A 13,876-nucleotide genomic window follows, 5' to 3' on the forward strand; every position below is an offset into this window, starting at 1 on the left:
TTTCCGAGATAGGAGCCTCGCAAAAGGTGACAAAGTGATCGTCACACCTAACTGGGATGAATACTATCACAGATAGAGAGGCGGTTCCAAGGGAATCATAAAGGAATCGTATGTGCTCAGTCCGGAAGTCACTATGAAATGTTCACTGCACGCATGCGCAATGGAGTCCTCAAAGGAATTGGGGATTTCCAGCAAGAACAATACATGGAAAAGGTATGTAACGAAGCAAGAAGGACCGTGACAATGAGAAATGCGTTCAAGACAACACATCCCGACCTCAAACATCTAAACATGAGCACCGAACACAAAATCCGAAAAGTTGAGCACGGTTGCATACCCCAGTTACACGCGAGGAATGAACGAATCATGTCATGTGGCATACGAGAGACACATTACTCCACCAGGAGGAGGGAAAGAAAAACACAATATCAGATGATTGCGACAACGTGTATTTTTACACGCGACAACTACGTAATATCCCCCCCCCCCACACACACAAGAAACAACAAATGCTGCAATATCTTACGCACAGACAGTCCGTGTCACTGTACACCAACTGAAGATGTCACTTTCACCACACAAACGGGGTGGGGAGCAATACCAAAAGTGTTCGCACGCGATCATTGTGACGTAAAAGAGACCAGTTTTGGAAGCGCTGCACAGGCAAGTCTGGCTCTCGTAGTCTACGTTTGACCTTCATGACTGCTGTTCCCGCGAGAGGAGCTCGAAGGGTTGGTTCTCTCCGGCAGTCGTTCCAGTCGTGTTGCAGGTGCTGGGATATGATCAGCAGTTCACTCTAGGTTGTCATACGCATTGAAGAGTACTAGTATGTTGTATTGAAAGAAGTTGACGTGGAAGAGTGGGCAAGTCAAGTAACGCAACACTTGGTCTGTGGTGTTCGTACGGTGATACGGCCAATTTGTGCAGTGTGCCAGTGTTAAACAAAAACAATACTTTGCAGTTCCAGCTCCCTATTACACAGATGGCTGCGTATACGACCCAGCAGCTAGCAGACATGCATCTCATGTATGAGGAGGCACGTGGTAATAGCTGTGAGGCAAGGCGTTTTTATGGAGAATGCTTTCCACATAGACGTTTACCGTCTCACACCTTCTTTCAGGTAGTGGACAGTCGACTGCGTGAAACAGGGTCAGTGTTACCACCGCAGCAAGAAGTTGGAAGACCCCGAAGTGTACGCACACATCAGTTTGCAGAAGATGTGTTAACAGCGGTCGCAGAACATCCTGGCACCAGTACGCGAGTGCTCGCTCGGGCACGAAACACGTCTCATGTGAATGTTTGGCGAGTGTTGTCAGAGGAAGGAATGCACCCTTTTAAACTGCAGAAAGTACAAGAACTGTTACCTCGTGACTTTCGCCCTCGTATGGAGTTTTGCCAATGGTTGTTGCATCAGCTGGACACAAACCCTCACTTCGGGGCAAACGTATTGTGGACAGATGAAGCCATTTTCACCAGGATGGATGTCTTCAATAGTAGAAACAGTCATGTATGGGACTTTGACAACCCACATGCACTTTTTGTGGCCCATCACCAGCACAGGTTTTCAGTGAATGTGTGGTGCGGGATAGTACATGATCATTTAATTGGACCATACATTCTCCCTGTTCACCTGAATGGTTGCACGTATCATGCATTTCTTAGTGAGGTTCTGCCTGTACTGTTGGAGACCGTACCTTTGGCACTGCGGCAAGAAATGTGGTACCAACAGGATGGTGCCCCAGCTCATTTCGATTGTAATGTACGACATTTCCTGCATGACGTGTTTCGCAATAGGTTCATTGGTAGGGATGAGCCTGTGCCTTGGCCACCGAGGTCGCCAGATCTCAACCCTCTCGATTTTTTCTTCTGGGGAGAAATGAAAACCCTCGTATACGACACACCTGTCACATCAGCTGAGGACCTCGTTGCTCGCATCAACGTCGCCGCCGCGACGGGAGCAGATACACCTGGCTTGTTTGCTCGTACTCGACAATCCTTGATTCGTCGCTGTCATCTCTGCGTAGAAGTAAACGGGAGACATTTTGAAAACCGTCTGTGATTATTGCCCTCGGCAAATCTCAGTGAGAACACTCTTGGTATTGCTCCCCACCCCCTTTGTGTGGTGAAAGTGACATCTTCAGTTGGTGTACAGTGACACAGACTGTCTGTGCGTAAGATATTGTAGCATTTGTTGTTTGTTGTGTGTGGGGGGGTGGGATATTACGTAGTTGTCACGTGTAAAAATACACGTTGTCGCAATCATCTGATATTGTGTTTTTCTTTCCCTCCTCCTGGTGGAGTAATGTGTCTCTCGTATGCCACATGACATGATTCGTTCATTCCTCGCGTGTAACTGGGGTATGCAACCGTGCTCAACTTTTCGGATTTTGTGTTCGGTGCTCATGTTTTGATGTTTGAGGTTGGGATGTGTTGTCTTGAACGCATTTCTCATTGTCACGGTCCTTCTTGCTGCGTTACATACCTTTTCCATGTATTGTTCTTGCTGGAAATCCCCAATTCCTTTGAGGACTCCATTGCGCATGCGTGCAGTGAACATTTCATAGTGACTTCCGGACTGAGCACATACGATTCCTTTATGATTCCCTTGGAACCGCCTCTCTATCTGTTATAGTATTCGTCCCAGTCAGGTGTGACGTTCACTTTGTCACCTTTTGCGAGGCTCCTATCTCGGAAACGAAGCCTCAGTCGTAAAAATGGAACTTAGACTTTTAGCTTGTTTTCGTGTGAGGAATCACCTCCCAAGCGTTGTAAACGACCTTTAGAAACACCCTGTATATATATATATTCACGTATAGCATATGTATGCCTATGTATAATGGAAAATTCTATTTTAGAACAGCATATTACACGAATTTCCCGTTTTCAATGCAAAATATGCTTATTTTAAAAACAGATTTTAAAACCAGGTGACAGTTCCGAATCATAAATCTCTGTACCTTGTTCTGGGCTCATTTTGAATGTAACGTTACGGAAAATCAGGAGTTCATAATGAGAAAATTGCAAACAAAGATACATCTATTCATTTTAATACATTTATTCAAAAGTACGTCCATACACTGGCGTACGCAGAGGAGGCTGATGGGGCTACAGCACCCTCCGAAATTTTGAGAAAATCAACATTTTGAAATAAAAACAGTGAAGAGCTCGGGAAAAACCAGTAGTAAATTCATACCTCCCTCAAAATGATCCCTGATTGCCAGTTTTGAAAGTGGAAAGTTTTTAAGATACGAAATATCTTATTGTGTATTGCCGCCCCCAAAGAAAGCAGATATGTACGATCGACCTGTACAATTCCAGGCCCCTCCCGAAAAAAATAAAAATACTTGCGTACGCCAGTGCCTCCGTATCATGGAAATGTACGACCCTTGTTCTATCCTCTTGCAAATCGGTGATGGAAGGGAAGTATATATTTAAATATGCAAAATTAATATTGATAGAGCACGTATATCTGTTGGTACTCACTATAACAAGCACTGATCTCACAAGTAGAAATAGCCAAATTTTACGAGCTGCCATGAACATATCTCCTTTACTGATCTTTGCTTCTCTTCCACACCTACGCAAATAATCGCATTCTACGTACGTAATCTTCAAGTTTTAACTTTCTACCCACTGTAGTTTCAAAACTCGCACTATTTCAGAAGCTCTGGGATACAGCTGGATGAACTTTATACATGGATACGAGCTAATTAAATGATACACAAGTAATCTTGAGTTTAGAAACGCTTGTTGATTTTTTTTTCACATATAAACCACTACAAGATGAACAAACAATGTTAAAGGGTTACTGACGATAAAGTTATAACGTCCAAGGATTCCTCGCTCACGTACAGTTCCATAAAATTTGATATTACTTCGCAACTGCATCGTAAAAGGAAGTTTATTTTCCAGTTAACTTAACTGCAAGGAAATGTCTGAAATGAAGACACGTATATTACGTCGAGCCCGCTGCTCTTTTGTAGAGGAAATGGGGCGGGGAACGCGACGTAAAAATTGGGAACGAAATTGCCTTCGTAGGCATCGAACCGTTGACCCCCCAAAGCTCAATTTCAGACTTCCATCACCGTCGGCTTTGGAGGGAGATTTCTTCGATTCTTCCGTGCCGCAAGTCACGGCTGATGGATAGGCATCGGCTAAGACTGTGAACTGGAGGGTGTGGGTTCAAAGCCCGGTTTGGTAAGATGGGAATTGAGGATGAATTACAAAGTGCCATGGTCTTTGAGCTCAGTGTGAGTAATAGGCATTTCAAAGGGCAACAAACCTTCATACACACACTAACACACACGCACGCACGCACACACACACACACACACACACACACACACACACACACACAGGGTGCAACAAAAAATGCGGGGCAATATTTCAGGAATAGATTCCACATGCGTAGAGAAGGGGAAAAAGTTTTTATCAACATGGGGCCGGAAATGCGCTACTTTCTGAGCACTAAGACTTACAAGTAATCGGTGGTCAAAATTAAAGTTGTCCTACTCAGAGCCATCTGGAGCCCGTTCGAAGCATCGGATTGCGGTTAAACTTGGTAAATAGGCTGTGGATACCATGCTGAAATAAAAAAAGATTGTGCCTCCATCATTTCTTCGGGTTCGAAGTCGCGACTCGTGAAATCCGCAGCAGAGTTAATCTTCGGTTCATTCCGCCACTAAACCGGGAGATACTGTCCTCGCTGTCCCTTTGAACCCCTCCCCCTCATACCAAGGATCCCTCGCCACAGCGATATTGCGTTTCCTACTGTCTGTCGGGCATGAAACATTCCTCCAGGAGGAAAACGGATTCGTCCCGGAGAGCCAGAAGGTATTTCCAGGACAACGATCAAACGGTTAAGTGCGTCACAAACACACGCACACAGGGAGATGGGACAAAGTTGATGCCAAGTCCCGCTTCCTCCTGGCGGGAAAATGGAACTTTTGGAGGGAAGCACAAACTCTCAAGTCGTTAAGACCAGCTGCTCCCGCGGGGGATATCGTCTTGAAGAAGAAACGGACGTCCTAGTTTCTTTTGCAAGGGAAGATACACTTCTGGTGCGTCATCCAAAAGCTGTAGCTAAGTAGTTAACAATGTGTTTCTCTTTTTTTCCCGTGTCTTCTCCAATATTACCTTTTGTGGTATACTTGTCTGGCGTGCAGGCGGGCAATTTAAAGCTAGAATGAAACGTGGGTGGTCTCCAATAGCTTTTTCATCTTTCTCTTTCTTGGTTCCTCGGGACAACCTATAAATTGATCCCTAATCGGGACATTCAACCGCACTCTGGATTCTCGGATAATCTCAAAGAAAGGGAGATAACAATATATGGAAGCCTGTAACATGGCCGTAGTCAGAAATGTTCGTAGGAGAACAGAGATGGCGCCATTGCCAAGAATCTAAAGGTGTGTACGAGTTGAGGAGCTCACTAAAAAGAGAACAATGCTCTTAAAGATGAAAATACACCACAATTTATTTGTTTATTTAGCCACATGCATAATGAAATTGATGATTATTATTTTTTTTAAAAAAAAGGCCCAAGTTTATACTCACGCTTATATCATTCAACTGGAATTTCCTAACTATTGATTCCCCATTTTTCTGTGGGAGAAGAAAAGGGTGAAGTTATTATGACTGTGCATTGTCATGTACCATTATAAGTACGTATATTATATTGCTCATCACATTATTGATTTTAAGCATATTAGCTTAGTAAAAAACAGTTATTTTGGTAATATAAAACCTAAATTTCGTTAATGTTGATGTAATTTTCTTTGATTTATGACTTACGTGAAAAATCAAACATCAGCACAAAGTTTGTTAATGGTCGAAATTGAATATTATAAGAATTATCACTTACGGTACTTGTACAGAGCTGTTTAAGTACTTACGATTGCAATGCAATAAACATAAAAACAGCAATATATTAATATAGAGCAGATTTTGCAAGATAATTTGGGTTTGAACACATAAGTGTGTTAATTTGGAAGCAAGTATAACCAAAATATACCTGTTTTAAATAGAAATTATTCATAAATTTGTCAATTTGGTCAAAATGTAACATATTTTATCCTACACATTTTAGAGATTGTCTTTATATGTCAAACTCTTCTTGTGGGAAAAAACACTATAAAATACGGGAAAAATATTTTTGCCGCCGAGGGTAAAACATTTAAGCACACAATTTTATGCTGTAAATTAAATAAAAACAGTGGCGCAGGAACGTTTTCCATTTGGGGATGGGGGTACAAAATTCAGCCTCCCATATACACTATGTTGCCATTCGTCACCGGACACCCCATACCAGTACGTTAATCCGGTCGAAACACCACATCAGTATCATGTAGGGCCACCTTTAGCCGCAATGATGTCCGCAACCCTTCGAAGAATACTTTCTACCAATTTCCGATACGTGTCGACGGGAATCTTGCCCCATTCCTCCTGCAAAGCTGCAAACAGCTCAGTGGTGTTTTTTGGGTGGCATAGCCTGGCTCTCAAGCGGTGCTCCAACTTGTCCCAAAGGTGTTCAATGGGGTTGATATCTGGACTTTGGGCTGGCCAATCAAGTTTTTGCACACCCATGTCCTCTGAACCAAGTGTTGATAATGCCTGCCGTATGACATGGAGCTTTGTCGTGCTGAAACAGGTATGGGCCAATACCGAATTGTTCCCACAATGTCGGTAGCACAGAATTGTCCAGAACTCTTTGGTACGCATCGGCATTCATGTTTTCCCGAACTAAAACAAGAGGGCAAAGACCATACCACGAAAAGCAGGACCACACCATGATGCCACCTCCACCGAATTTCACTGTGGGTACGATACAGTCCTGTAAACAGCGTTCACCGGGCAAACTCCACACCCACACACGTCCATCAGACCGCCACATCTGGTAGCGCGATTCATCACACCATAGGAGGGATTTCCATTGTTCGAGAGTCCAATGGCGGCGTTCCTTGCACCACTGTAACAGACGGGCCGCATTGCGGGCTTTGATATGCGGCTTGTGAACTGCTGCGCGACCATGAAAACCAAGTGCGACGATCTCCCTGCAGACAGTGTGATCACTTGCAGCACTACTGGAAGCCGATCAAACTCCTGTGCCACCATCTGTAACGACGCCTTCCGGTTTGACTTCACCACATGTTTCAAGCATCTACGGTGATGATCTGTTAATATTTTCGGTTTATTGGGTCTGGGTCGGCATGTCATGACCTCCTCTCGCTTCCACTTTACGATAACATCACTCGGTATGGACCGGGGTATCTGAAATTTGTTGGAAATCTCACGGGTCGAATGCCCAAACCTGTGGGCTCCAATGATCATTCCTCGTTCTGCCTCACTCAGTTCGCATCGTCTGTCCATATTGACTGCTGTAGCTGGTATGAGTGTATTCTCAACCGGCAATGCCTTTTATAGGTTGTATGATGTGTACAGACGATCCCAAGCACTTTTTGAGGGGTGTCCGGTGAAGAATGGCAACATAGTGTATATAAACACACATACTACTGCACCTAGAAATACATTTGGGGGGTCCAAACAATAATAATAATAATAATGATAAATATAATTACAATAATTATATGTAATTAAATTAAAATATTAATTAAATATGTAAATTAATTAATACTGTATTGTTGTTATTACATGAATAGGTAAAAGAATAGAGATATAACAGGACGTTTTCATTATCTAGCTTACGTGGTTAAGATCGCCAAGATTTGCATAAAAACAACTGGCCTGGTAAGGAATTTAATGTCAAATAGAAAAATAATTGAATATTTATTGAATAACAAACAAGGAGTTAGATCCAATTAACGAAAAGTAAAGTTTCTGATTAATATTTTATGGATATTATCATTAGTTGTGTGCATAAATCTTTTGGAACCCTTCAAAGCCGTAAGCCAAATTCCTTGCCTTCCAATAAGTTCAGCGGAAATAACCATCGATTATATAACAAATGCTAAACAATTATATTTTGATTATTTACTTTTACTTCTTGGTAAGTCTTTCGGGGGAGTGTCCGGACCCTTCCTAAATACGTCCTTGATTCTTATAATGTGAAGGCATGGGAAATATTCTATTTTAGAACAGCACACACGAATGTCCTGTTATTTAATCCAAAATTTGCATAACAATTTTTTCTTAGAATTTGTTTTTTCAAAACAGATTTTAAAACCAGATAACAATTCTGAAACATATAAAGCTCTGGACTTCGTTCTTGCCTTATTTGAATTTAACGGAACAAAAAATCAGGAGTTCGAAATGTGAAAATTGCGAACAAAGACACTTCTAATCATTTTAATGCAGGTTGAGATTAATGGGGGTGAGGAGGATCTTGAGACACCCCAACCAGGAATAATCATCTCCCACCCACTGGATATATTGAATTTATAATACTTATAGAGTTCCACTTCATTCTAATTTTAAATTCCCATAGCTACGCATAAAAATATCTTTAAACAATTTATGGCAGATGTGTACCACATCCAATGTCTTTTAGAAGCCATGTATTTGGTATTTACTCAGACATCTGTAGGGCGTTGTAGTAAAATAGAAAAAAAAAAACTGAGTTGAAATGGTTCCCGATCAACTCGTAAGAAGTCTAACTTTGAAATATTTGTGAAACATGTGACAAAGCATTTATTACTTATATATAATTAGCTGTACCTAATGACACTCTTCAAGCACTGAAAGTACTATCGTTACATACAAAACCGAAATCCTTCAGATGTTAGAGGAAGAAAGGAAAGGCATACGCTCAAAAGGTGCTTTTTTTTCGTTTCAATCTTTGGTGGACAATATGAAGAACCGCCCAAGGTTTATTTTCGTATGTAGTGATATTAAATGCAGATACATGCATGTGTTTTAGGGTGACATGTCAATTTCTCGTTTATGTGAAAAGGTAAACTTTAATGTAAGCAAAAACATGTGCGCGTCACAGTTAAAGATTTTCGTAGATAAAAAGAAAATCCAAAACACATTTCCACCTCGCCGGCCTCCGTGGCGGAGGGGTTAGCTTAGCACGCTATGACGCCAGAGGTCCCAGGTTGGGCATGTGAGTGTTCATCAATTTCATGATATCATCGCCCATCCTCATCTTTGCGATTAGCCAAAAGTGGCAGAAATGCGAAGTAAAATAAACCAAATAAATCAATCAAACATTCTCATCTCACTGAAAGACCTTGTGAATCCAATCCAAAATCTACCAATAGAATCTGCAGTTAGTTTCATTTATCTCGTGCATTCATCTGACTAATGTAATTTTATTACAGATAGACTTTAGGGTTTAACTTAAAATTGAGTTGTGTTTGTGTTGCATTCGATACCAAAATTAGATTTTAAGCAATTAATGTCCAATTATAAGTATATCTAACACATAGGTAAAAATAACCCCCCCCCCTTTCTGATAATATCGCAAATTGCACCTTGTTTAAATGTCTAGGAAAAATTTCATTTCACCTAAGAATGATATCGCGATGCGATGAGTCGAAAATTGTGACAACCTCATCTCGTCCCCTGTGTGGCGAGGTCCTTATCGTTTTTGTTTGTCTTAATTTTTGTTTCGGTTTCCACTCGGAAGTCATTAAAACTAATTCTAGATTCAATTCATGCTCAGATAGGCTAATCGGGACTCTATTTTTAAAATCTCTTAATATATAGGTTTAAGTATAGTTTTCCGAACATCCCCTTACAAAGTTATGAAAAATATGGATGAGGTACAGCAGTACATTGTACCCCCCCCCCCCCACCCGCAGGTCGGTCTGTAGTGTCTCGTCTCGTTCGTGTAAGTATTTCGTTTTGGAAAATTCCATTTTAAATATTCAAAAGAAAATGGGATCAGTCATATACCCTTCTGATGAAGATTTGTATCTTATCTTCGAATCGACGCGACTATTTCTTTAGAAAAGTAGTGTACCCCCCCCCCTTTACGCAAAGGAACATTCGTCTGTAGCGTGATTTTCTGAGAGCAAATCTGATTCCATCGTTCCACACACATTTTAAACCATATTCATCTCCTTAACGAGGTTTCCAAGAACTTAAATCAATGAACTAACTAGTAGCAACCACAATGTATAGTGGAACCACAAGCAAAACAACCTGCGCAGACCCGCGACTCCTATGCACCGTATTCCCGCGAGGAGGGGAGGGGGAGAGTGGACCATGCTTCCTTATGGCCCGAGCTGAGCGGAAGAAGGGAAAGCTGCGCGGGGACTTTCCGTCCAAGGTTTTTTCCTTGTGGTCGCTCAATAGTAGAATAAGTTTAGAATGGTTTGAATTTCTGTGGTAAGGAAGATAATGTTTATAAGTTATAAACAATATACACTTTTTTATTGGGCGAACTGAAAATAGGTTCTTTTAACAGTATCACCTTGCGTCTGCTGTCAAATTACCAAGGGGCAAGGTACAGGGGTACAACTCGATTTACGGATTTAGGGGTACAGTAGCCCCCTTCAAAAATTTAGGGGGTACAATATACCCCTGTACCCCCCGTTCCTGCGCCACTGAATAAAAACATCAGTTTAAATGATAATATACCAATTTATTGTATCAACTATGCATGACAGTATAATTCATAACAAAATGTGGTTAAAAATAATATTTCGTACAAGAAAAATTATAAAAGTTTATATTCTGTGACTGTAGTGAAAAAGTATCTCATTGGGAAACACTGAAGAGTAAGAGAACAAGATGGCAGATAAAATGACATCGCATCTTGTCATGAGGACAAAAAATGATGAAAAATGTTGTTTGAAGACATGCTAAAAGTTTAAAAGTGGTAAAAAAGTTGTACAGAATGCTCAGAATGCTGTTTTAACTTGAATTGCAGCAATATATGTGTAAATTCTCTTACAATATCAATTTGTTGATTCCGAATATGGAACAGGAAATCGTATAGGCTACTTGTGAAATCAAGATAAGTATCCTTGACCTTTCCTGGTAAGTGGAAATGGTCGCATTACTAATTAAATAGTGACTTTGAGTGTTGAAGAATCATAGTAATGCAATTTTTGTGATGGAAACTGGCAAATCTTGCAAGATATTTCATAATTCTTCGTGGTTGTATTCCAAGTTGTGGATTTGAGCTCATCTCCACATTAATCAACAAAAGTCATCATATTTCTCAGTCTAAAACATGTTAAAAGACCTGTAACCTAAAATGTAGTAAAAATACATTTAGTAAAAGTAATACAAATCATATATTTATATATAATTTGTAAAATAAGAATCTGAAGAAGTTTCCTACTGTAAAGTGGTTATAAAATTGATACATACATATGTGAATGAAATATGATTTCTATATGTAGAAGCTAAGTCATTGAAGATTTAATTTACATTTGTTCTTAGTATATATATCATTTTGTACATATATATATATATATATTTAGATGGAATTTGTTGAATGAATTATATAATTTTTTAAAATATGTTGATGTTCTTTAATCAATTCATTCCCATACTCTTGATGGAGTCAAGCTCCTACTGTTACTAATAGAAATAATCAAGACATTTCATTATTTTGAGGTACAAGTTCTAGCTACAGCGATTGAAAGTTTAGAAGTTCATTTGCTACAAACTAAGATATGTCTTATTATCTTCCTCCCTTCTTTCCACCCAACGGGTCACCAGGCGCCTGGGATTGTCTAGCGTTGATAGTTTTCCTGAGAATAAGCCTTGCTCATTATGTGTGCGTGCGTGCACGTGTGTGGACGTCCAGAAATGGGGGTGGGGACACGGTCTAATGGAAAATTAATGTCAACATAAAAGTATATATTTCTCTCTCATATATTAATTTATGAATCTGGTTTGTTATTGTGGTATGTTTATAAATTATTGTGCATCCATGTAGATACACACACATATTACTTTCGTAAAAATAAAATATTGGTTCTATTCTCACCTAAAAAAAAATGTCTGTGAATGTATCGTCGTATGAGAACCGAAGGAACATAACTCCAAAAATGCGATTTTCAGTTGTGATTAAATAAACTCCTCTGAAGTGCTCTATTTGTAGTCAGATCAACTTATCTCCACTTCTAACCGTTAGCAGTAAAGCTCCAATTCGCTGATTATTCTTAAGAGTCAGTCATATTCCTAAGAATACATTACTTCCTCTCCTGCAAATTTGATAAATTGGAGTTACGTCCCTCTGGTTCTCAAAAGACGGTATGTGTGTGTGTACGTGTGTGAGCTGTGTGTATATGTGTATATAACAGTATAGAAAAAAAAGAGAGAAATGATAAAAAACATTCTTCTACAGCCGGTCCCAGTGGCGGAGTGGTTAGCACATCGCACTACGACGCCAGGGGTCCAGGGTTCGAATCCTGGCATGGGCATGGATGTTTGTGAGTGTCCATTCATCATATCATCACTCATTCCCATCTTCGCAAATTAGCCAAAAGTGTCACAAGAAGGGAAGTAAAATCAATCAATCACTCAATATTCTCCTACATACTATAGAGGCATATAGTGTTTCGAATCACTTTTCAAACTGTTGGTCAAGTTTCGATTAGCTTATCTGTGCATAAAGCGGACTTCAAAAAAAAAAAAAAAAAAAAAAAAAAAAAACTGAAATTCAAACCAAAAATTTCTGCAGACTAGTTTTAGAAATACTGGTTTATAGAAACCTAACTCACACGAGAAAAATAAAATACTGCACGCAGTTGTATAACTGTAGATAACCAACGGGTTTAGCGCATATACGATTCAGCTGTGTTGTTCTTTAGATATAGGTTAGGCAACGTTAATTCCAATTACTAATCAACACATCACTACGAATACCACACATCCCTTGCGTTTTAGTCTTAGTGGTATTAATAGGAATCAAGTTTCCTCAAACTTCCGTGCGCATGATTACACAATCGGTTATCTTGCGACATCCTCTATGACCTCGCTTTCTTCGAAACAAGGGGAGTATACTTCTCGAATGCAGCTTGTTGTCGGCCACGAACTCTGTAGCCTTGTCCTTCATCTGGTGGGGAATTGCGCAATTGCGAATGCAGTACAGCAGTGGTCAGTGTTGTGCGCAGAAATCCCGCAAGGGTTAGATAATGACCACAAAGGAAGCTGAAGGTGACTTTTTGAGCAGTAATGTACCCCAGACAATAAGCCTACCTCTACATGCCTTGTCTACTCGTAATCTTACGGGGAGAGTATATGGAATGACCTTTTGAGAAGTCACCCAAAAGCAGGATGGGTAAAAATCATGTTTTTTTTATTTAATAAATAATTTTGTATGTTTTTTTTATCATGTAGATATATCTTTTTTTATGGAAAGGCTTTTTCTAGTAACGGCCCTGTAAAATACGTATTTGAACAGTTTGATTAAAGCAATTAAAAATATATATGTAAATATAGGTACATTTTTCTGTTTCTGATACTGTACCTACTATGGAAATGTTTGTTAAGTGTGCTAATGAAACTAATAAAAATTCCAGTAACTTTTCTTCCACTGAAAATAAAACATTCTAGATGTACTTTAAAATTGCAACTTAAAATGTTAACCCAAAGTCCTTGTAGCTGTTTGTTGGAGATTTTCTTAATGGTAGTTTGAAAAATATCAGCTGTCATGTTTATTTACAGTTTAATGATAATGACACTATTTATGGTTTTACATGATTAGTATTTTGTATATTTTTATAACATGTTTGCTATTTTTGCTTATAAAGACTATAAAATTATTTAATTTTAAGTCAAGAGAAATGTGTATTTACATTTCCTTTTTGTATGAGCTTGACAGCATCAGTACATGTATTTCATTTCCTTTCTTTTCCTATCATAGAACCTAATAATCACCATTAAATGATTACGAGAGTAATGTACTTTCACCAAAAGTGATTCTGATATCTACAAAATCCTTATGTACGTTATTCTA

This window comes from Lepisma saccharinum, chromosome 1 (genome assembly GCF_977018435.1).
Source record: "Lepisma saccharinum chromosome 1, izLepSacc3.1, whole genome shotgun sequence".
NCBI lineage: Eukaryota > Metazoa > Arthropoda > Insecta > Zygentoma > Lepismatidae > Lepisma > Lepisma saccharinum.